Source organism: Grampus griseus, assembly GCF_964374135.1.
Source record: "Grampus griseus genome assembly, chromosome: X".
Taxonomy (NCBI): domain Eukaryota; kingdom Metazoa; phylum Chordata; class Mammalia; order Artiodactyla; family Delphinidae; genus Grampus; species Grampus griseus.
This window is the reverse complement of record NC_138999.1, coordinates 70,314,528-70,337,844: the sequence shown is the minus strand read 5'-3', so window position 1 is coordinate 70,337,844 and position 23,317 is coordinate 70,314,528. Positions and strand designations below refer to the sequence as shown.

The window sequence follows — 23,317 nt, the reverse complement described above, 5'->3', positions numbered from 1 at the left end:
GCTTTATCAATTTTGTTTATATTCTCCAAGAACCAGATTTTAGTTTTATTGATCTTTGCTATTGTTTCCTTCATTTCTTTTTCATTTATTTCTGATCTGATCTTTATGATTTCTTTCCTTCTGCTTACTTTGGGGTTCTTTTGTTATTCTTTCTCTAATTGATTTTGGTGTAAGTTTAGGTTCTTTATTTGAGATGTTTCTTGTTTCTTAAGGTAGGATTGTATTGCTATAAACTTCCCTCTTAGAACTGCTTTTCATGCAAACCATAGATTTTGTGTCGTTGTGTTTTCATTGTCAATTTTTTCTAGGTTTTTTTTGCTTTCCTCTTTCATTTCTACAATGATTTCTTGCTTATTTAGTATTGTATTGTTTAGCCTCCATGTGTTTGTATTTTTTACAGTTCTTTTCTGTAATTAATACTTAGTTTCATAGAATTGTGTTCTGGAAAGTTACTTGATAGAATTTCAATTTTCTTAAATTACCAAGGCTTGATTTGTGACCCAAGATATGATCTCTCCTGGAGAATGTTCCATGAGCACTTGAGAAGAATGAGTATTCTGTTGTTTTTTGGATGGAATGTCCTATAAATATCAATTAAGTCCACCTTGTTTAATATATCATTTAAAGCTTGTGTTTCCCTATTTATTTTCATTTTGGATGATCTGTCCATTGGTTAAAATGGGGTGTTAAAGTCCCCTACTATGATTTTGTTACTGTTGATTTCCCCTTTTATGGCTGTTACCATTTGCCTTAAGTATTGGGTTGCTCCTATGATGGGTACATATTTACAACTGTTATGTCTTCTTCTTGGATTGATCCCTTGATCAGTTGTAGTGTCTTTCTTTGTTTCTTGTAATAGCCTTTATTTTAAAGTCTATTTTGTCTGATATGAGAATTGCTACTCCAGCTTTCTTTTGATTTCCATTTGTATGGTATATCTTTTTCCATCCCCTCACTTTCAGTCTGTACGTGTCCCTAGCTCTGAAGTGTGTCTCCTGTAAACAGCATACATATGGGTCTTGTTTTTGTATCCATTCAGCCAGTCTATGTCTTTTGGTTGGAGCTTTAATCCTTTTACATTTAAGGTAGTTATCGATATGTATGCTCCTATTACCATTTTCTTATTTGTTTTGGGTTTGTTATTGTAGGTCTCCTTCTCTTGTGTTTCCTGACTAGAGAAGTTCCTTTAGCATTTGTTGTAAAGCTGGTTTGTTGGTGCTGTATTTTCTTAGGTTTTCTTGCCTGTAAAGTTTTTAATTTCCCCTTTGAATCTGAATGAAATCCTTCCTGTGTAGCATATTGGTTGTAGGTTTTTCCCTTTCATCACTTTAAATATTTCCGGTCACACCCTTCTGGCTTGCAGAGTTCTTCTGAAAATTCAGCTCTTGATGTTATGGGAATTCCCTTGTATGTAATTTGTTGCTTTTCCCTTGCTGCTTTTAATATATTTTCTTTGTATTTAATTTTTGCTAGTTTGGTTAATATGTGTCTTGGAAAGTTTCTCCTTGGATTTATTCTGTATGATGCTCTCTGTGCTTCCTGGACTTGATTAACTATATTATTTCCCATATTAGGGAAGTTTTCAACTATAATCTCTTCAAATACCTCTGATATTTTCTCAGTCCCTTTCTTTTTCTCTTCTTCTTCTGGGACCCCTAAAAGTCAAATGTTGGTGCATTTAATGTTGTCACAGAGGTCTCTGTGAGTGTCCTCAATTCTTTTCATTCCTTTTTCTTTATTCTACTTTGCAGTAGTTATTTCCACTAGTTTATCTTCCCGGTCACTTATTCGTTCTTCTGCCTCAGTTATTCTGCTATTGATTCCTTCTAGAGAATTTTTAATTTCATTTATTGTGTTGTTCATCATTGTTTGTTTGTGCTATGGTTCTTCTAGGTCCTTGTTAAACTTTTATTTTGTTTTATCCATTCAATTTCCAAGATTTTGGATCATCTTTACTATCATTACTCTGAATTATTTTCCAGGTAGACTGCCTATTTCCTCTTCATTTGTTTGCGCTGGTCAGTTTTTACCTTGCTCATTCATCTGCTGTGTGTTACTCTGTCTTCTCATTTGGTATAACTTACTGTTTGGGGGGTCTCCTTTTAGCAGGCTGCATGTTCATAATTCCTGTTGTTTTTGGTCTCTGCCCCCAGTGGCTAATGTTGGTTCAGTAGGTTGTGTAGGCTTCCTGGTGGAGGGGACTAGTGCCTGTGTTCTGGTGGATGAGGCTGGATCTCATCTTTCTGGTGGGCAGGTTAACATCCGGTGGTGCTGTTTTGGGGTGTCTGTGGACTTATTATGATTTTAGGCAGCCTCTCTGCTAATGGGTGGGGTTGTGTTCCTGTCTTGCTAGTTGTTTGGCATAGGGTGTACTGTCCTGTAGTTTGCTGGTCATTGAGTGGAGCTGGGGCTTAGCATTGAGATGGAGATCTCTGTGAGATCTTTCACCATTTGATATTAAATGGAGCCTGGAGGTCTCTGGAGCACCAATGTCCTGAACTCAGCTCTCCCACCTCAGAAGCACAGGTCTGACACCTGGCCAGCACCAAATCCCTGTCAGTCATATAGCTCAGAAGGAAAGGGATTAAAAAAAGGAAAGAAAGAAAGAATAAAATAAAATAAAAGTTATTAAAATTGAAAAATAAATTATAAATATTAAATTTTTAAAAAAATTAAAAATAATATAAAAAGAAAAAAAAGGAATGAAAGAAGAGAGGAACCAAACCAAAAACAAATTCACCAATGATAATGAGCACTAAAAGCTATAATAATAAAAAAGAAGGTACAGACAGACCCTAAGATAAGTAATAAAAGCAAAGCTATACCGACAAAATCACAGAAAGAAGCATACACCCTCACAAAAAGCGAAGAATGAAAAAAAATATACATATATATGTATATATATATGTATGTGTATATATATATATATATATATATATATATATATATATATATATATACATATATATATAGTTGCTCCCAAGTCCACTGCCTCAATTTTGGGATGATTCACTGTCTATTCAAGTATTCCACAGATGCAGGGTACTTCAAGTTGATTGAAGAGACTTAGTCTGCTGCCCCTGAGGCTACTTGGAGAGATTTCCCTTTCTCTTCTTTGTTCGCACAGCTCCTGGGGTTCAGCTTTGGATTTGGCCCCACCTCTACGTGTAGGTCACTGAGGGCATTTGTTCTTCACTCAGACAGGACTGGGTTAAAGAAGCAGCTGATTAGGGGTCTCTGCCTCACTCAGGCCAAGGGGAGGAAGCGGTACAGAGTTCGGGGCGAGCCTGCAGCTGCAGTGGCCTGTGTGACGTTGCAACAGCCTGAGGCATGCTGAGCGTTCTCCTGAGGAAGTTGTCCCTGGATCGCTGGACCCTGGCAGTGGTGGGATGCACAGACTCCCGGGAGGGGAGCTGTGGATAGTGACCTGTGCTTGTTCACAGGCTTCTTGGTGGCTGCAGTAGCAGCCTTAGCGTTTCATGCCTGTCTCTGGTGTCTGCGCTGATAGCCGTTGCTCGCGCCCATCTCTGGAGCTCATTTAGGCAGTGGTCTGAATCCCCTCTCCTCACACACTCAAAAACAATGGTCTCTTGCCTCTTAGGCAGGTCCGGACTTTTTCCCAGACTCCCTCCCCTCTCTCTGTGGTGTATTTGCCCCCTGCAGGCTGTGTTCACACAGCCAATCCCTGTCCTCTCCCTGGGATGTGACCTGCGAAGAGGTAGCCTCAGCTTCCAGGTCCCACTTTTCATGACAGGTGAGCAGACAAGCCTTTCAGGCTGGTGAGTGCTGGTAGGCAGAGATCCTCTTTACGGGGATCTCTCCACTTTGCCCTCTGCACCCCTGTTGCTGCACTCTCCTCTGTGGCTCTGATGCTTCCCCTCTCATCAACCCCCACTCCGTCTCTGCCAGTGAAGGGGGTTCCTAGTGTGGCATATTTTCCTCCTTCACAGCTCCCTCCCAGTAGTGCAGGTATCGTCCCTATTCTTTTGTCTCTGTTTTTTCTTTTTTCTTTTGCTATACCCAAGTATGTGTGGAGTTTCTTGCCTTTTGGAAAATCTGAGGTCTTCTGCCAGCGTTCAGTAGGTGTTCTGTAAGAGTTGTTCCACATGTAGATGTATTTCTGATGTATTTGTGGGTAGGAAGGTGATCTCTGCGTCTTACTCTTCTGCCACCTTGAATGTCTCTCTCTCTAACCCCTTTTTAAAAACATTGTTAAGATTCAATAATATCTTTTTTTAAACATCTTTATTGGAGTATAATTGCTTTACAATGGATGTATACAATGGAAGATTCAGTAATATAAAAACAGTTCTCATAGGTTATAGAGAAATTTCCCAGCACCACAGGTGATAACACACTACTGTTCTATTTGGAGAAATAAGAAAAATTGTAAATTAAAATAGAACTACCATACGATCCAGCAATCCCACTACTGGGCATATATCCTGAGAAAACCGTAATTCAAAAAGTCATGTACCAAAATGTTCATTGCAGCTCTATTTACAATAGCCAGGACATGGAATCAACCTGAGTGTCCATCAACAGATGAATGGATACAGAAAATGTGGTGCATATATACAATGGAATATTACTCATCCATAAAAAGAAACGAAATTGCCTTATTTGTAGTGAGGTGGATGGACCTAGAGTCTGTCATACAGAGTGAAGTAAGTCAGAAAGAGAAAAACAAATACCATATGCTAACACATATATATGGAACCTAAGAAAAAAAAAGGTCATGAAGAGCCTAGGGGTAAGATGGGAATAAAGAAACAGACCTACTAGAGAATAGACTTGAGGATATGCGGAGGGGAGAGGGTAAGCTGTGACAAAGTGAGAGAGTGGCATGGACATATATACACTACCAAACATAAAATAGATAGCTAGTGGGAAGCAGCCGCAGAGCACAGGGAGATCAGCTCGGTGTTTTGTGACCGCCTGGAGGGGTGGGAGAGGGAGGGTGGGAGGGAGGGAGACGCAAGAGGGAAGAGATATGGGAACATATATATATGTATAACTGATTCACTTTGTTATAAAGCAGAAACGAACACACCATTGGAAAGCAATTATACTCCAATAAAGATGTTAAAAATAAAAAAAGATAAAAAAAGAGCTTTTAAATACAATGAAAACAATCAACAAGATATGAGGTCTTTCCTTGACCACTTAGAAAAGAATTTGACTTTACTTTTTATTCAAAAACTATTAGGCTTATTTTCATTTTTTAATTAAAAAGGAGTATTGCTTAAAGAAAGCCTTTTTTTTTTATAATAGTCAGTACAATATTCAATTACTTTTCTCCATGCATGCAAGATTTCAATTATACAAGGCGAATGTTGCCTAAATATTTGGAAAATTTCTGATTTTAATAGTTGTCCCCTAAACAATTTCGTCCTCCTCATATGCAAATGGTCCATGGGTATTCCCTATCATTACAAGTTCTGGACATTATTCCTATAAAGGAATATATGGATTGATGGATTTAATCTCTGATTATCACTGTGAAAACACAAATTTATTAAATATATTTTGATTAAGTAGAAAAAGTCTCATAAGCCTCTGAGTCCACTCACCCAATGTAAGGATATCTGCTACAGATTCTCTGACAGATTTTTCTGGCCTCTGCTTGAACACCTCAGTGAATTTTAATTTATTCAGTTCATTGCAGCCCTTCAGTCAGTTAAATACTTACTAAGTATCCACTCTTGGAGGATATGAAAATTAATAAACAGAAACCTCAGTTAAAATAGATTCAGGAGGACAGAAAAGGGAGCTCTCAAGATCTGCAATAATAGCTGAGCCCAACAGGAAAAAAGAGTCTTCCTCTTCTTGCCAGGCAAGAGTTCAGATAATGAGAGAATATCACAACTCAGCAAATGTAAAAGCCACTATACTTTGAACTCTCAACTCTCCCAATGAACTCTTTGTTCAATATAGCCTTTCCAACTCTCTTTTCCGCTCTTTAAAAGAGTTCTCCTCTCTTCGCTGTGTGGAGACTTGCACATTGCTCACCATGGTTGCAGACCCCTAATTGCCATTCTTTGTCGATCTGGAGTAAAACTATTTTTTTCCTGGAGAAATAACTCACTATTTTTTTTAAGTGAACAAAGAGCACGATGTGAGTAAAATCCTATCTAAATCTAATCAGGGAGACTGACACACATGTCAGTCTCATACAAAGGTGAGTAGGATTAATGATATTTCAGAACTAAACAATGTAATTGGGGAGCTGTTTTAGAAGGAAAGATTCAATCTGAACAAAAAATCTGGGTTAGATTTTGAGGGAGGTGGGATTGAAATGGGGTATTTGTTATATGGAATGGAGATATTTAAACTAACTCAAGAATTAATGGAGTATGACTGAATGTGGATTAAAATGGAGAAGTCATCTGAACAGAAGCAGCTCTAGGATCTAGCTACAGGCATACATCGGAGATTTTGCAGGTTCAGTTCCAGACCCAGCAATAAAGTGAATATCATAATAAAGTGAGTCACATGAATTTTTTGAGTTTCCAAAAATATAAAAATTATGTTTATACTATATTGTAGTCTATTAAGTGGGCATTATACCTAAACAATGTACATACTTAATTAAAAATGCTCTATGCTGAAAATTATCTGAGCCTTCAGCCCGTTGTAATCATTTTTCTGGTGGAGGTTCTTGCCTCAATGTTGACAGCTGCTGACTGATCAGGGTGGTGGTTGCTAAAGGTTGAGGTGGCTGTGGCCATTTCTTAAACCAAGACAACAATAAAGTTTGCCATATTGATCAACTCTTCCTTTCATGAATGATTTATCTGAGCATGAAATGGTATTTGATACCATTTTACTCACAGTAGAACTTCTTTCAAAATTGGAGTCAATCCACTCAAACCCTTTCACTGCTTTATCAACCAACTTTCTGTAATATCCTAAATCCTTTGTTGCCATTTCAACAATCTTCACAGCATCTTTTCCAGGAGTAGTTTCCATTTCCAGAAACCACTTTGTTCATCTATAAGAAGCAATTCTTCATCCATTAGTTTGAGATTGCAGCAATTCAGTCACAGCTTCATGCTACACTTCTAATTCTAGTTCTCTTGCTATTTCTACCACATCTGTAGTTACTTCCTCCACTGACATAACCTTTTCCCATGAATCAGAAGTGTTCTTAATGGTATATAGAATGGTGATTCTTTTCCAGAACCTTTTGTATTTGCTTTGCTCAGATCCACCAAAGGAATCACTATCTATGGCAGCTATAGCCTTATAAAAGGTATTTCTTAAATAACAATACTTGAAGTTGAAATTACTCCTTGAACCATGAGCTGCAGAATGCATGTTGTGTTAGCAGACATGAAAACAACATTAATCTCATTTTATATCTCCATCAGAGCTCTTGGGTGACCAGGTGCTTTGTCAATGAGCAGTACATAATATTTGGAAAGAAATAGTTATTTTTCTGAGCAGTAGATCTTAACAGTGGGCTTAAAATATTCAGTAAACTAAGTTGTAAACAGATGTGCTGTCATCCAAGCTTTGTTGTTCCACTTATACAGCATAGCAGAGTAGATTTAGTATAATTCTTAAAGGCCTTAGGATTTTCCGAAAATAAAATGAATATTAGCTTTAACATTAAATCACCAGCTGCATTATTAGCCTGTACCAAGAGAGTCAGTCTGTCCTTTGAAGCTTTGAAGCCAGGCATTGACTTCTCTCTAGCTATGAAAGTCCTAAACAGAATCTTCTGCCAATAGAAGGATGTTTGTCTACATTTAAAATCTGTTGTTTAGTGTAGCCACTTAGTTAATTATCTTAGCTTGATCTTCTGGATAACTTGCTGCAGCTTCTACATCACTTGCTGCTTCACCTTGTACTTTTATGTTATGGAGATGGCTTCTTTCCTTAAACCTCATAAGCCAACCTCTGCTAGCTTCAAATTGTTTTTCTGCAGCATTGTCTCTTCTCTCAGCCTTTATAGAATTGAAGAGAGTTGGGGTCTTGATCTGTATTTGGCTTAAGGGAATGTTGTGGCTGGTTTTATCTCCTCTCCAGACCACTAAAACTTTATATCAGCGATAAGGCTGTTTCACTTTCTTATCATTCATGTGTTCATTAGAGTAGCACTTTTAATATTCTTCAAACACTTTTCCTTTGCATTTACGACTTGGCTAACTATCTGATGCAATAGGACTAGCTTTCAGCCTATCTTAGCTTTTGAATACTTTCCTCACTAAACTTAATCATTTCTAGCTTTTGATTTATAGTGAGAAACATGGCACTACTATTTTTACTTGAACACTTAGAGGCCATTGTAGGGTTATTAACTGGCCTAATTTCAATATTGTTTTGTCTCAGGAAATAGGGAGGCTTGAGGAAAGGGAGAGAAACTGGTGAATGGCTTGTCAGTAGAGCAGTCAGAACACACAAAATATTTATTGATTAAGTTCACCATCTTATATGGATGTGATTTTTGTCCTGCATAACAATTACAAAAGTAACATCAAAGATCACTGATAACAGATCACCATAACAAATATAATAATAACAAAAATGTTTGAAATATTGTAAGAATTATCAAAAGGTGACTCAGAGACATGAAGTGAGTAAGTGCTGTTGGAATAATGGCATTGATATGCTTTCAGGGCTGCCACAAACCTTTAATTTGTAAAAAGCACAATATATCTTTGAAGTACAATAATATGAAGCAAAATAAAACAAGTTATTCCTGTACTGTTTAAAATTCTCTAAGGAACCAGTTGGCCCTGGTTTCTTATGGCATATCTCCTCTCAGTGTAATTTTTTTTCTTTGCTTTCCATCCCAATCAACTAATTTTTCTTCTGCTTAGTTTTTGCCCACATGTAGCTTCATCTTTCATATGGCTCATCATGGCTACTCATGTTTATTTCTCCCTTCATTATCAATTTTTCCCCTTCTTACTGCCAGCTGGGAAATTCTCCACCATTTTATTAGTTCAAATTCTTAAGAAAACTAAAATATTTTGGACTGATTTTTGTTTTGTGATAGGCCATAAGATATAATTGATAGCCCTACTGGATGCTCTAAAATATGATGGATACATAACCATCATACAAATAACTATGGTATGGTGGGAGATGGATGAGGAGAATAGGGTCACTTGACATGAATGAAATAGTGGCCACAGACTGGATAATTTCCCCTTAAAATGGATATGTGTGAAAATAAGGCAATTAAATATTTTCCTGTCCAGTGAGATATTATACATAATACAACTGGACAGATAAGCTGATATCAAACTGTAATGATTATTATATGCTAATCTAAGAAACATAGAATTTTTCTCTGTATATCAAAGGAAGTTTTCAGAGTTATTTGTGAAGGGGAATCATAATAATAGCCAACATTTATATACCGCTTAATTGTGCTACAGGAACAATTTTAAGTGCTTTATGAGTTGTAATTCACCAAACATCATTAAGCTTACATCAAAGGAAGTTAGTTCTAGCTGCCTCAAGGCATGGCTTGAAAGAAAGAGTTAGAGATCTGGGGTGGGGGTGGGGCAAAGGGTGGAGAGGAGAAAACTGTTTTAATAGTTTTGAACACTAGTACTTAAACATGAGTACCTAAACCAGATCACTGACAAAACAGTAATCGTATGAATACAAGAAACTTTCATAGTTAAACCTGATACAATTATTATTTGACTTTATGTGAAAGGAGAATGGAAGATAGTGCTGAGTTATAGACCTTAAGAGGCTTGACCTGGAGAAGATTATGATATTACTAAAGACACAAAGGGATGTGGGAAGAAGAGTAAGTTTACAGATAAGAAGAGTTTATTTGAGGTGTCTATGGGACATCAGGTGGAGAGATTTGCATAAAGAGGTCTGGTATTTGGGAGAAAAGGTGACAGAGTTTTGAAAGTCATACCTTGTTATCAAATGAAAGCCTTCAGTGTGAGCTAAGAAATCCCAGTAATAAATGCTGATTTAAGGTTGGGAAAATTATCATTAAAGGAAGTGATTACAGAATCATGGTTCTCTAGAACTGGAAAGGACCTTAAATATGCACTTTGACATTCTAATTTTGAAGAATTCATTTCAGAGAGAAATGACTAGTCCAAGTTCATAGCATAAGTTATTGATAAAACTAAGGCAAGTGTCCTTATACACTGAAGAAGAAGAGCCAGAAAAGTCCCATATCACAGAAAAGTAGGGAGAACAAGATTAATTACAAGGATATTGAGCAAATTTGAAAAGGACTTCTGCTTGACGAAAACTCAGAAAAGGCCACTGAATTAGGCAATTAGGGGTATACTGTTAGAAACTTTTCATTACTGAAATATTCTTTCTTGAACAAAGGTCACCCTCGACCCAGTAACTTCAAACCACCTGTCCTAGGTTTTTGTCCTTGAGCCAGTATTGCTCCCTTTTTTTTCTCTTCTTATCTTATACTTTTTATCTTTTCCTCCTCTCCCCTGTTTCCAACCCATATCTTTCTTTATCTTTTTCACAACATAAAAGTGAGTGCAGTTTCGTGTTTTTCAATGCCTTATACTTTTAAAAGTTGTGATTTATATATTATTTTTCTTTGTATTTCATCCAAAGCCCGAACTTCAAAACTTATTGCTCCTTTTGATTTCTGTTGATAATGTTATGCATAGTTATTCTATTGCAACAGGTTTTTTTTCTTTTTGCCATTTAATATAATTTACCTTGTTTTATTTTATTGATTATCTTTCTCTATTAGACAGAATGGTTTAAATGCAAATAACACAGAACATTTATACTGAGTCCTGACCCTATCAACTATATCTCTGTAAGATCTTTAGTAGGTCACTTGAATTCTCTATCTCTTAGGTTCCTAATCTGTCAATTGAGGATATTGACTTCCATGCCTCTTTTTAGGAAGAAATTGTTGGGAAAGTTTGGGGGTGGTTCAGATAACATTTGTATATAAAATTATATGAAAATAGTTTGGAAAATAAAACAATACTGTGCAAAAAGTAGTTCTTACATTTATATAGAATTATATAATGGGTAAAACATGGTATTTGAACCCACATAGAGCCTAGTTTGAATCCTAACTCTAGCATTTACTAGCTTTATGATCTAGTGCAAGTTACCTAACTTCTGTAGGTTTCAGTTACCTTATCTGAATAAAGGGGATAATAAGAGTATTAACCTCCTAAAATGTTGTAAGGATTACAAATTGCATATAAAGTGGACAAAGTGCTAGGTACACAGTAACTGTTCCATAAATATACTACCATTTTTTCTTTTCTTTCCACACCAAGATGTTTTGCTTACACATAAAAGCTTTATGTCAAATCTTCTTGCAATTATCCCTCTTGGAAAGTAGCATAATCAAAGAGACCAGTGTATCCTGGAGTCTAATGAGTGTTCCATTAAATAGGTTAGATACAGATAATTGACTCAGCAAAAGTTAGGATGAAAGCTTTTTTTAAAATGTGTATAATCTACAGAGGGTAGACCCTGCCATTCCTGATGCACTTTTTTTAATAGTTCATGTTTTGTTTTTCTTTTTCTATCATCTTTACTGTAGTATAATTGCTTTACAATGTTGTATTAGTTTCCGCTGTATAACAAAGTGAATCAGCTATACGTATACATATATCCCCATATCCCCTCCCTCTTGTGTCTCCCTCCCACCTTCTCTATCCCACCCTTCTAGGTGGTCACAAAGAACCGAGCTGATCTCCCTGTAGTATACGGCTGCTTCCCACTAGCTATCTATTTTACAATTGATAGTATATATATGTCAATGCCACTCTCTCACATCGTCCTGGCTTACCCTTCCCCCTCCCCATGTCCTCAAGTCCATTTTGTTCGTCTTCATCTTTATTCCTGTCCTGCCCCTAGGTTCTTCAGAACCATTTTTTTTAGATTCCATATATATGTGTTAGCATATGGTATTTGTTTTTCTCTTTCTGACTTACTTCACTCTGAATGACAGACTCTAAGTCCATCCACCTCGCTACAAATAGCTCAATTTTGTTTCTTTTTATGGCTGAGTAATATTCCATTGTATATATGTGCCACATCATCTTCAGTCATTCATTTGTTGATGGACACTTAGGTTGCTTCCATGTCCTGGCTATTGTAAATAGTGCTGCAATGAACATTGTGGTACATGACATTTTTTTATATAAAATTTTATTTTTGTTTGTAAATTTTTAATATTTTCTTCCAGTTTTATTGACATATAATTGGTGTACAGCACTGTGTACATTTAAGGCATACAGCATAATGATTTGACTTACATAAATCATTTAATGATGATCACAATAAGTTTAGTGAACATCCAACATCTCATAGAGAGACAAAATTAAAGAAGTAGAAAACACATCCTTTTCCTTGTGATGAGAATTTATGGTTTACTCTCTTAACAGCTTTCATATGTAACACATAGCAGTGTTAATTATCTTTCTCAGGTTGTACATTACATCCCTATTACTTATTTATCTTATAACTGGAAGTTTGTACCTTTTGACAACCTTCATCCAATTTCCTCTCCCCGCAGATAGGCTGTTGCTTTTTGAATATATAAATGAAGAGCATAATTCTTTATCTCCCATAATAAATGGAATAATTTGCCCAAGAAGAGGTAGATACTAATTTTAGAAGATATTGAGAAGTTTGTCAAACACCTACCTCCTCCAAAAGAACCTAATAAAAGACAGTTTTCAAGCAGTTTCTTTCTTTTTATTTTTGAAACTGATAATTCCTATGTCAAGGAGATACACAGATACGGAATACTTTTCCAGTTATTCTCTGAGTTGGCATTACTGTGATATTGCAAGTGGACTGCAGTAGTCCTCAAGAAAACCTAGGACCCTTTCAGATTAGAAAGGCTCACCTCTATTCCTTGAACCTCAAATTTCACGGCCTTTTAAAGTGAAGTGAAGAGAAAGGGTAAATATTTAGTCAATCTTGTAATTGGAATGGCTGGGAATTTGGATAAGTACTAGACAAGGGGTAACTGCCAAAATTAATAACAGAAACCGGGAGCAGCCCACCCAAATGTAAGGCACATACACCAGGACACATCACCCTAGGGAAAAACCAGGATCGCAAAAATAACCACGTACAAGGTATCACTGACACTTGTCTCTGCCCAGGATATCATATCTTCCACTTCCATGAAAAAGAATATTTTTCACATCCCTCATTATTTCTTGCATCACACAGGCATCTTATGAGGGATCACACTCACCACTGCACTCTCTGTGATTAACAAGTGTCTGGCATACACTTAGTGTCCAATACATGTTTACCCAAATGAATGAGTGATATGAACAAGGATTGTTCACCAGTCACATGATACTTGCTGTTTGCTCCTTTGTTGCTTTGGTGTGCCCTCTGGTGAGCACATTGGGTAATTTCTGAAGCCCTGAAAACTGCTGCTTTTATTTATTTATTTTTAACATCTTTATTGGAATATGATTGCTTTACACTGGTGTGTTAATTTGTGCTTTATAAAAAAGTGAATCAGCTATACATATACATATATCCCCATATCTCTTCCCTCTTGCATCTCCCTCCCACCATCCCTATTCCACCACTCTATGTGGTCACAAAGCACAGAGCTGGTCTCCCTGTGCTATGCGGCTACTTCCCACTAGCTATCTATTTTACATTTGTTGGTATATATAAGTCCATGCCACTCTCTCACTTCATCCCAGCTTACCTTTCCCCTCCCTGTGTCCTCAAATCCATTCACTGCATCTGTGTCTTTATTCCTGTCCTGGTGCTAGGTTCTTCAAAACTTTTTTTTTTTTTTTTAAGATTCCACATATATGGGTTGGCATACAGTATTTATTTGTCTCTTTCTGACTTACTTCACTCTGTATGACAGTCTCTATGTTGATCTACCTCAGTACAAACAACTCAATTTCATTTCTTTATATGGTTGAGTAATATTCCACTGTATATATGTGCCACATCTTCTTTATCCATTCATCTGTCAATGGACACTTTAGTTGCTTCCATGTCCTAGCTATTGTAAATAGAGCTTCAATGAACATTTTGGTACATGACTCTTTTTGAATTATGGTTTTCTCAGGGTATATGCCCAATAGTGGGATTGCTTGGTCGTATGGTAATTCTACTTTTAGTATTTTTAAGGAACCTCCATACTGTTCTCCATAGTGGCTGTATCAATTTACGTTCTCACTAACAGTGCAAGAGGTCCCCTTTTCTCCACACCCTCCCCAGCATTTATTGTTTGTAGATGTTTTGATGATGGCCATGCTACCCTGTGTGAGGTGATACCTTTTTTTAGTCTTGATTTGCATTTCCTAATGATTAATAATGTTGAGCATTCTTTCATGTTTTTGTTGGCAATCTGTATATCTTCTTTAGAGAAATGTCTATTAGGTCGTCTGGGCATTTTTGGATTGGGCTGTTTGTTTTTCTGATATTGAGCTGCATGAGCTGCTTATATATTTTGGAGATTAATCCTCTATCAGTTGCTTCGTTTGCAAATATTTTCTCCCATTCTGAGGGTTGTATTTTCGTCTTGTACATGGTTTCCTTTGCTGTGTAAAATATTTGTTTCATTAGTTCCCATTTGTTTATTTTTTTTTATTTCAATTTCTCTAGGAGGTAGATCAAAAAGGATCTGGCTGTGATTTATGTCAGAGAGTGTTCTGCCTATTTTTTCCTCTAAGAGTTTTATAGTGTCTGGCCTTACATTTAGGTCTTTAATCCATTTTGAGTTTATATTTGTATACGGTGTTAGGGAGTGTTTTTATTTCATTCTTTAATGTAGCTGTCCAGTTTTCCCAGCACCACTTATTAAAGAGGCTGTATTTTATGCATTGAATTTTCTTGCCACCTTTATCAAAGATAAGGTGACCATATGTGCATGGGTTTATCTCTGGGCTTTCTATCCTGTTCTATTGATCTATATTTCTGTTTTTGCTCCAGTACCATACTATCTTGATTACTGCAGCTTTGTAGTATAGTCTGAAGTCAGGGAGCCTGATTCCTACAGCTCCATTTTTTTTTCCTCTCAAGATTGCTTTGGCTATTCGGGGTCTTTTTTTTCCATACAAATTGTGAAATTACTGATTCTAGTTCTGTGAAAAATGCTATTGGTAGTTTGATAGAGATTGCACTGAATCTGTAGATTGCTTTGGGTAGTGTATTCATTTTCACAATGTTGATTCTTCCAATTCAAGAACATGGTATATCTCTCTATCTCTTTAATTCCTTTCACCAGTGTCTTATAGTTTTCTACATACAAGTATTTTGTCTCCTTAGGTAGGTTTATTCCTAGGTAATTTATTCTTTTTGTTGCAGTGGTAAATGGGAGTGTTTCCTTAATTTCTCTTTCAAATTTTTCATCATTAGTGTATAGGAATGCTAGAGATTTCTTTGTATTAATTTTGTATCCTGCTATTTTACCAAATTCATTGATTAGCTCTAGTAGTTTTCTGGTAGCATCTTTAAGATTCTCTATTTATAGTATCATGTCATCTGCAAAGAGTGACAGTTTTACTTCTTCTTTTCCAATTTGGATTCCTTTTATTTCTTTTTCTTCTCTGATTCCTATGGCTAAAACTTCCAAAACTATGTTGAATAATACTGGTGAGAGTAAGCAACCTTGTCTTTTTTCTGATCTTAGTGGAAATGGTTTCAGCTTTTCACCATTGAGAATGATGTTAGTTGTGGTTTTGTCATATATGGCCTTTATTATGTTGAGGTCAGTTCCCTCTATGCCTACTTTCTGGAGGGTTTTTTTTTCATAAATGCGTGTTGAATTTTGTCAAAAGCTTTTTCTGCATCTATTGAGATTATTATATGGTTTTATCCTTCATTTTATTAATATGGTGTATCACATTGATTGATTTGCACATATTGAAGATTCCTGCAATCCTGGGATAAACTCCACTTGATCATGGTGTATGATCCTTTTAATTTGCTGTTGGAACCTGTTTGCTAGTATTTTGTTGAGGATTTTTGCATTTATGTTCACCCTCTCCTGATGCATTTTTTGACTATCTGCAGATCCTCTGATTCACCTCACACTCCTCTGTAGTGAAATAAATAGAGCACAGGTCATGTTATCATAAAGCCTGAATTTGAATCTTCATTTTGCCATTTAACATAGGTTTCCTTGGAAAGCCATGAGGACTTTCTCAGGCTTAATTTCTTTATTGTGGAATTAGGGTAATTCCTCTTTCTATCTCTACCTTGTGGAGTTGTGCATGAAGTATAGAAAAATATAGGTCGATGTGTCTTGGTAAAATGTAAAATATAATAATGTGAAGTAGTGTTATTATTCAGGGGTCTTTATAGTGGTTTGGGATACTTTTTTAGTCTGAGGATCTAAGTAATCTGGATTCTTTAAGGCCCATGTTTGAGGTTTCCATGGGTAAAATCAGAGTCAGGTCTTATAAGGTCTGTGAGGTGTGTTACAGTGAGGCTCTGGAGTTCCAGCATTTTCCTCATTTTTGCCACATATTTCTCATTTTTCCCTTTGTTTATAAACATGGCTTCTGAGAAAACCAGCGACCCTGGCAGTCACTTGGAGTCTAATTTATCTTCAATTATTCAACTTGTGAATCATCCACACTAATATTTCAATAAAACTGATCACTCTTTTTTTTTCCTGATTTTAGACTTTGACATATATTGTTCCACAAAATCTAAAAGGCATAGGGAACATTAATGCTTTATTCATTTATACTTTCAGATTTTGAGACAGAGAATGTGTATTAGTAAGAATAGAGAGTATTGCTGAAACAGAACTGCAGATGATTCCCTTATAATTGAATATTTTTGTTAAGTAAATCACTTCTTGTCTTGCCCTTTTTGAAAGAAGTTGTTTCTTTGGTGTCACTAAGCAGGGGAATAGATACTCATATTCTCTTATAATCACTCTCCTTGGTATGATTTCTTCTCCAATTAAGAGGAAAAAAATCAGAAAGAAAGAAGCATATTACAAGGTTATTTTCTTTGTAAGAAATTATACTGTATATGCCTGAAAAGATAATTTTGTAAAATATGGCCCTATAATTACTATAACCTCACTCTACCTCACCCAAGATTACTGTATAAGAAACTATGTGTATTGAGGAGAAATTTTAAAAGCCTCATTACATAGGACAATTCCATGTTTACAACTGCTTCAGTTTTACTTTTATTTTGTAAAATAATAATTCTTACTATAAAAATAATACCTGTACACACTACAGAGATTGAAGTAAAATTATGAAATGTATTAAGGTATAATATAGAAAACAAAAATAAGTTATAATCTGATCACATACTGTGCATATTTTTCTGAGATTATTTTTTATATATCAACCATTACACAGAATTTCAAACTCAGTCAAATTTATTCTCAGACCACAACAAAATAAGGCAAGTAAAGGTCATTTAATAATTTTGCCTGAGAACAGACAGACTCAAGTTCATTGTGCCATACACAAAATACTAACTACCCATTTCTCAGCCAAAATAAGTGACTACCACTTCTTTACCAATTACAGCTTCGTCTTCATATTGGTTTCTCTCTTCCCTATAGGTAAGACTTACTGAGATACCTAATCATAGAATGCCTCTCTTCTGCTTTCTGCCAGCATCTAATCTGGAGAAAAATTCCTTAAATACTCCCCCAATTTACCCAACCAAATCCCAAACCCTATAATATGTTTTTTTAATACCCTGTTCCTGTGACACTCCATACTTCTTCATGATGTATGTTCTCTCTTGCTGCAATGAGAAATAAATCCAACATGTTTAATTGCACACATCTATATTTTTCTGATGCTTTGACATCTGGAGCCTCACTGATCTTGGAGGAATTACCCCCCAAATGTTAATCAATTTGTAGAGATAGTGAACAACTCAGCTGTGAGTGTGTATTTCAGATGCAAACCAAACAATCTAAGCCTATACCCTAACCACCTCCTTTATTGGGTTTTCACACTCTGGGTCTCTATTCAAACGCCCTAAACACATCAGGGACAGGTACCAGACAGCTAGGGACAGCTCATAAACCCCCCATACTCCAGAGCCTGCTGAAATTATTCTAACTGATCCTTAAGCTGCTTACTCTGCCTTGCCCATTCCTTCCCACAGAAAGCATAATAAAGGTTCTTGCCCATGTTTCCCCATTACATATGTTTCCTGACTGACCCTGGTGCTTACCTGGGTGTCCACCCCTGGTGGCATACCATGTCGCCTGTTACTAGGAATTTGTAAATATAAAAACTTCTTCCTTCATGACAGTTATTTCTGTGCCTGCAATGTCTTGCTATGCCTGATTAAAATAAATCTCATGTATATTTTAAAACACTGTGTCCCTTTAGCTGGAGGGCAATATATATATATATATATATATATTTATTTGTTATTTCTGCCCAATGGCCTTCCTCAAGTGTCAGGGCAAACCTAGGGGGAATGATGACCACATGGGCTGCTGTTAGGTTCGAATTCCAGTGGCTTGGCTTTATTGGATGGACTGCATCTCCTAGTGGCTAAAAACACAAAAACATTGGTAATTTGATGCGAATTGCATTGAACCTGTAGGTTTCTTTGGGTAGTACAGTCATTTTCACAATATTGGTTCTTCCAATCCAGAAGCATGGTATATCTCTCCATCTGTTTCTGTCATCTTTGGTTTCTTTCATCAGTGTTTTATAGTTCTCTGAGTACAGGTCTTTTGCCTCCTTAGATAGGTTTATTCCTAGCTATTTTATACTTTTTGTTGTGATGGTAAATGGAAGTGTTTCCTTAATTTCTCTTTCTGATCTTTCATTTTTAGTGTATAGGAATGCAAGAGATTCCTATGCATTAATTTTCTATCCTGCAACTTTACCAAATTCATTGATTAGTTCTAGTAGTTTTCTGGTGGCATCTTTAGGATTTTCTATGTATACTATCATATCATCTGCAAACAGTGACAAATTTACAACTTCTTTTCCAATTTGGATTCCTTTTATTTCTTTTTCTTCTCTGATCACCATGACTGGGACTTCCAATACTATGTTAAATAAGAGTGGTGAGAGTGGATATCCTTGTCTTATTCCTGATCTTAGAGGAAATGCTTTCAGTTTTTCACCATTGAGAATGATGTTTGCTGTAGGTTTGTCCTATATAGCCTTTATTATGTTGAGTTAGGTTTCCTCTATGCCCACTAAATGTCCATCAACAGATGAATGGATAAAGAAGATGTGGTACGTATATATAATGGAATATTATTCAGCCATAAAAAGAAATGAGATTGGTTCATTCGTAGAGATATGAATGGATCTAGAGTCTGTCATACAGAGTGAAGTAAGTCAGAAAGAGAAAAACAAATATCATATATTAATGCATATATGTGGAATCTAGAAAAAGTGGTACAGATGTACCTGTTTGCAGGGCAGGAATAGAAAGGCAGATGTGGAGAACAGATGTGTGGACACGGGGGGAAGGGGAGGGTGGGACGAATTGGGAGATTAAGTTTGACATAAATACACTACCATGTGTAAAATAGATAGCTAGTGGGAACCTGCTGTATAGCACAGGGAGCTCAGCTTGGCGATATGTGATGGCCTAGGGTTTGCATAAGTTTGATTCACTTTGTGGTGTGACAGAAATTAACACAACATTGTAAAGCAATTATACTCCAATAAAAAAATAAAAACATCAAAAGATAGTTAGCTATGGGCGTCAAATTCAAGTCAAGAAAGAGAGTCAAGGTCAGTCTCAGAAGAGCAGTGTCAGGATCAGAAATAACGGGAAAGTGCTAGTGATGGAGAACTCAGGATTCAGGAATGGACTGAAAAAAAAAAAAAGAGGAACCAAAAAGGTTAAGAAAATTAACCATGAGCAATGCAGCAGTGCTCATTATCTGGGGTGGGATCTAAGGAAGTGTGAATAATCTACATCAATTTAAAAAATATTAATATGCTTTAACATATGATGTATACTTATTGTTTGACTTTGCAGATTTCATAGCTTTACTTTAGGAAGAGTTATTTTATTTCCTAATAAGTTAAATATAAAATGATCTAACTTTTAATTTAAAATTTTGCTTCTACTAATAAAGTGAGAATACTGAACTGTCTACTTTAATACTGAATACATGACAAACCTGATGGCATGAGATTGGGGGGTCTGGCATAAAAGTGTAGAACTGAGCCAGATCAGATACCCTCAGAAAAAATGGTGCAGGTAACTTACTCTCCCCATACTGGCTAGAACAGGAAACTCTGAGGCTCAAGAAATGTTTGATTACAAATGAAATCATTTCCAAGCAATAGTCCATATACGAACACATAGAGTATTGCTTCTACATACACAAGACTCAAAAGTGAATTGTTACTCACACTTCTATTTGGGACTATGGGAAATAGTGGATTCTGCTAAGATATTTGAATTCGTGAGTTTTATTAATCTTGATTTTCAAGTTACTGAAAGTGTTTTTCTTACAAATAGTATGGATATATCCTTTTCAGGTTAGGAATTTTGTCTATAATATCCTGAATAACATTGCCAAGCTTTTCTCCATTGGTCCCTTAGCAATCCTTCTGTTAATGGTGACTGTGTTGAGATATCATATACAGTAATTAATCTAAGCTCATTATTGTATCGCACATGAAAAATGGTAGAGAATGTCATGTCAGTTGATTTGAATGAAATATAAGCTCTTTTGTATTGTAGTAGATTTACAACATTGTGTGTTTCTGGTGTACAGCAAAGTGATTCAGTTATACATATATACATATTCTTTTTCATAATATTTTCCATTATGACTTATTGCAGGATATTGAATATGGTTCTCTGTGCTATACAGTAGGACCTTGTTGTTTATCTGTTTTATATATAGTAGTTTGTATCTGCTTATAGCAAACTCCTAATTTATCCCTCTCTCACCACTTTCCCTTTGGTAACCATAAGTGTGTTTGCTATGTCTGTGAGTCTGTTTCTGTTTCATAAATAAGTTCATTTGTGACATATTTTAGATTCTGCATGTAAGTGATATCATATAGTATTTGTCTTTCTACTTCTGACTTAATTCACTTAGTATAATAATCTCTAGGTCTATCCATGTTGCTGCAAATGGCATTATTTCCTTCTTTTTTATGGCTGAGTAGTATTCCAATGTGTATATATACCACATCTTCTTTACCCAAAGTATAGGCTCTTAATAATTAAAAGCATGTTCCACAAATTTTTCATTTGCTCCCCAGAAATCTGTAGTGAGAAAGACGTTCTCTAAGGCCTCTTTCTTTCTTTAATATTGGGTTAGCCAAAAAGTTCGTTGGGGTTTTTCCATAAGATTTTACAGAATAACCTGAATGAAATTTTCATCCAATCCAATATATTAAAATAAAATAAAACTACCTCTCTCTTTTCTTCTCGTTGTTTCTCACTTGCACTCTTTCAACTGTAAATACTTTTATATTTCACGGAACTGAGCATATTTCTTTAGGGTATTTACAAAGATTGATGGTTTTTAATAAATATCCTAAACTCCAAGAGGAAATATCATGTCGGGACAGTCCCACTATCTATTTGTGTATCATATAGGATCGTTGACTCCCTGAGTCAGAAGGCAGGCTGAAAAATTAGTGGAACATGCTGTATATCATCTACTCTAGTTCATATTTACATCCCAATCCCTTCTGCACAAGCCAGTCTTTCAAAATTTGAAGACAGTTTTCACAGTCCCTCATGCAATTTAGGTACAGATTATTTTTGACCAACCCAGCTACCTATCTTTGGTTGTTTCGTTTATTTTTTTAATTTATTTATTTATTTATTTTTGGCTCTGTTGGGTCCTCATTGCTGCACACGGGCTTTCTCTAGTTGTGGTGAGCGGGGGCTACTCTTTGTTCTGGTGAGTGGGCTTCTCACTGTGGTGACTTCTCTTGTTGAGGAGCACGGGCTCTAGGCGCCTGAGCTTCAGTAGTTGTGTCATATGGGCTCAGTAGTTGTGGCTTGAAGGCTCTAGCACCCAGGCTCAGTAGTTGTGGCACACAGGCTTAGTTGCTCCGCAGCATATGGTATCTTCCCAGACCAGGGATCGAATCCATGTCCCCTGCATTGGCAGGCAGATTCTTAACCACTGTGCCACAAGGGAAGTCCTGTCTCAGTTTATTAATGTCCTTTTAAAAATGTGGCACAACATTCCAGATTTGATCTGAACTTTATACTTCTATTTATGTACCCTAAGATAGCATGAGCCTTGTAGAAAACCATGATATGCTGCTTGGTTCATATGAAGCTTGCTGTCAACTAAACTCCCCAATGGTTTTATAATGTCACTTCAATTCTGTTCTTGTAAAATTAATCTTTTTGAATTTAAATGCATAACTTAATTCCATTAAGCTTCATATTTTTAGTGTTAGCCCAGTGTTTATTATAAATAATAACAATAATAATAATCTGATAATTATCTTCTTTTAGTCAGTAAACATTTTCTGGGGCCAGATGGTAAATGTCTTTAACTCTACCACCTATAGGGTCTGTGTTGCAACCACTCTGCTAGCATAGTGCAAAAGTAGCCATATAGAATTCATAAACTATTGGGTGTGACTGTGTCTCAGTAAAATTTTGTTTACAAAAACCAATGAACAACATTTGACCCATGGACTTTAGTTTGTCATACCCTACTCTAACATGTACATATAATCCTGTCTTCAGTCTTCTGAGAGGAAGGTCTATAGCTTTCCTCAGACTCTTAATGGAATTGAAGTCTTCAGTTATGATGATGAACATATACTCTGGGGACTCTGTCTAACTATGTTCTTGCTAAGTTTATATTCATTTACATATAGAACAACAGTGCCAGTTTATGCCTATTGTCTCAGTGTTCTGTCTGGTTAGTGCTATCTTTCACTCTCAAAAGTCTCCTAGTTTGGTTAAGAACTATATGGTAACTCTACTAATATGCCATATGGATATGATCTCTATTAGGTCCAGAGACATTTCTGAAACTTGGAATTACTTCAATATCTTTCTTCTAACCATTCAAGCAAGTACTCTTCCAAACACAAGTACTTTGCTATTTTTTCTCTATTCAGTTTTAAAATGGCAGATTAAACAGATGAAAAACAAAGGGCTATTTTGCTGAACTGAAGATGGTTTAAATTAGTAATATGTTGAGAAGAATTTAGGGACAGACAATAGCACCATAAACAGGAAAACAGGCACTGTGGTCAGAAAAATAATACTGAGGCAGGAATAGAGAAGAACATGCACACATGGTCCCTGTTTGTGAACACTACCACAAAATTCATGATTTTTTAGTCTCCTGATTTTATGTGCTAGAGAAGAAAATGCTTAAAATTTTTGAGATCCTCCTGAGAACTTCAGAAATTAAAAACAGAAG

General features: G+C 36.0%; 1 pseudogene across 1 annotated transcript in view; it reads right to left on the bottom strand.

Annotated features, from left to right (window-relative positions):
- Nucleotides 1–6,972, bottom strand: part of LOC309817553 (transmembrane emp24 domain-containing protein 7-like) — a 108,755-nt pseudogene extending 101,783 nt beyond the window's left edge. Inside the window, exon 1 of the transcript in view lies at nt 6,835–6,972. The product of the transcript in view is annotated as a transmembrane emp24 domain-containing protein 7-like (transcript). The remainder of the gene's footprint in view (nt 1–6,834) is intronic.
- Nucleotides 6,973–23,317: the final 16,345 nt, after the last annotated feature.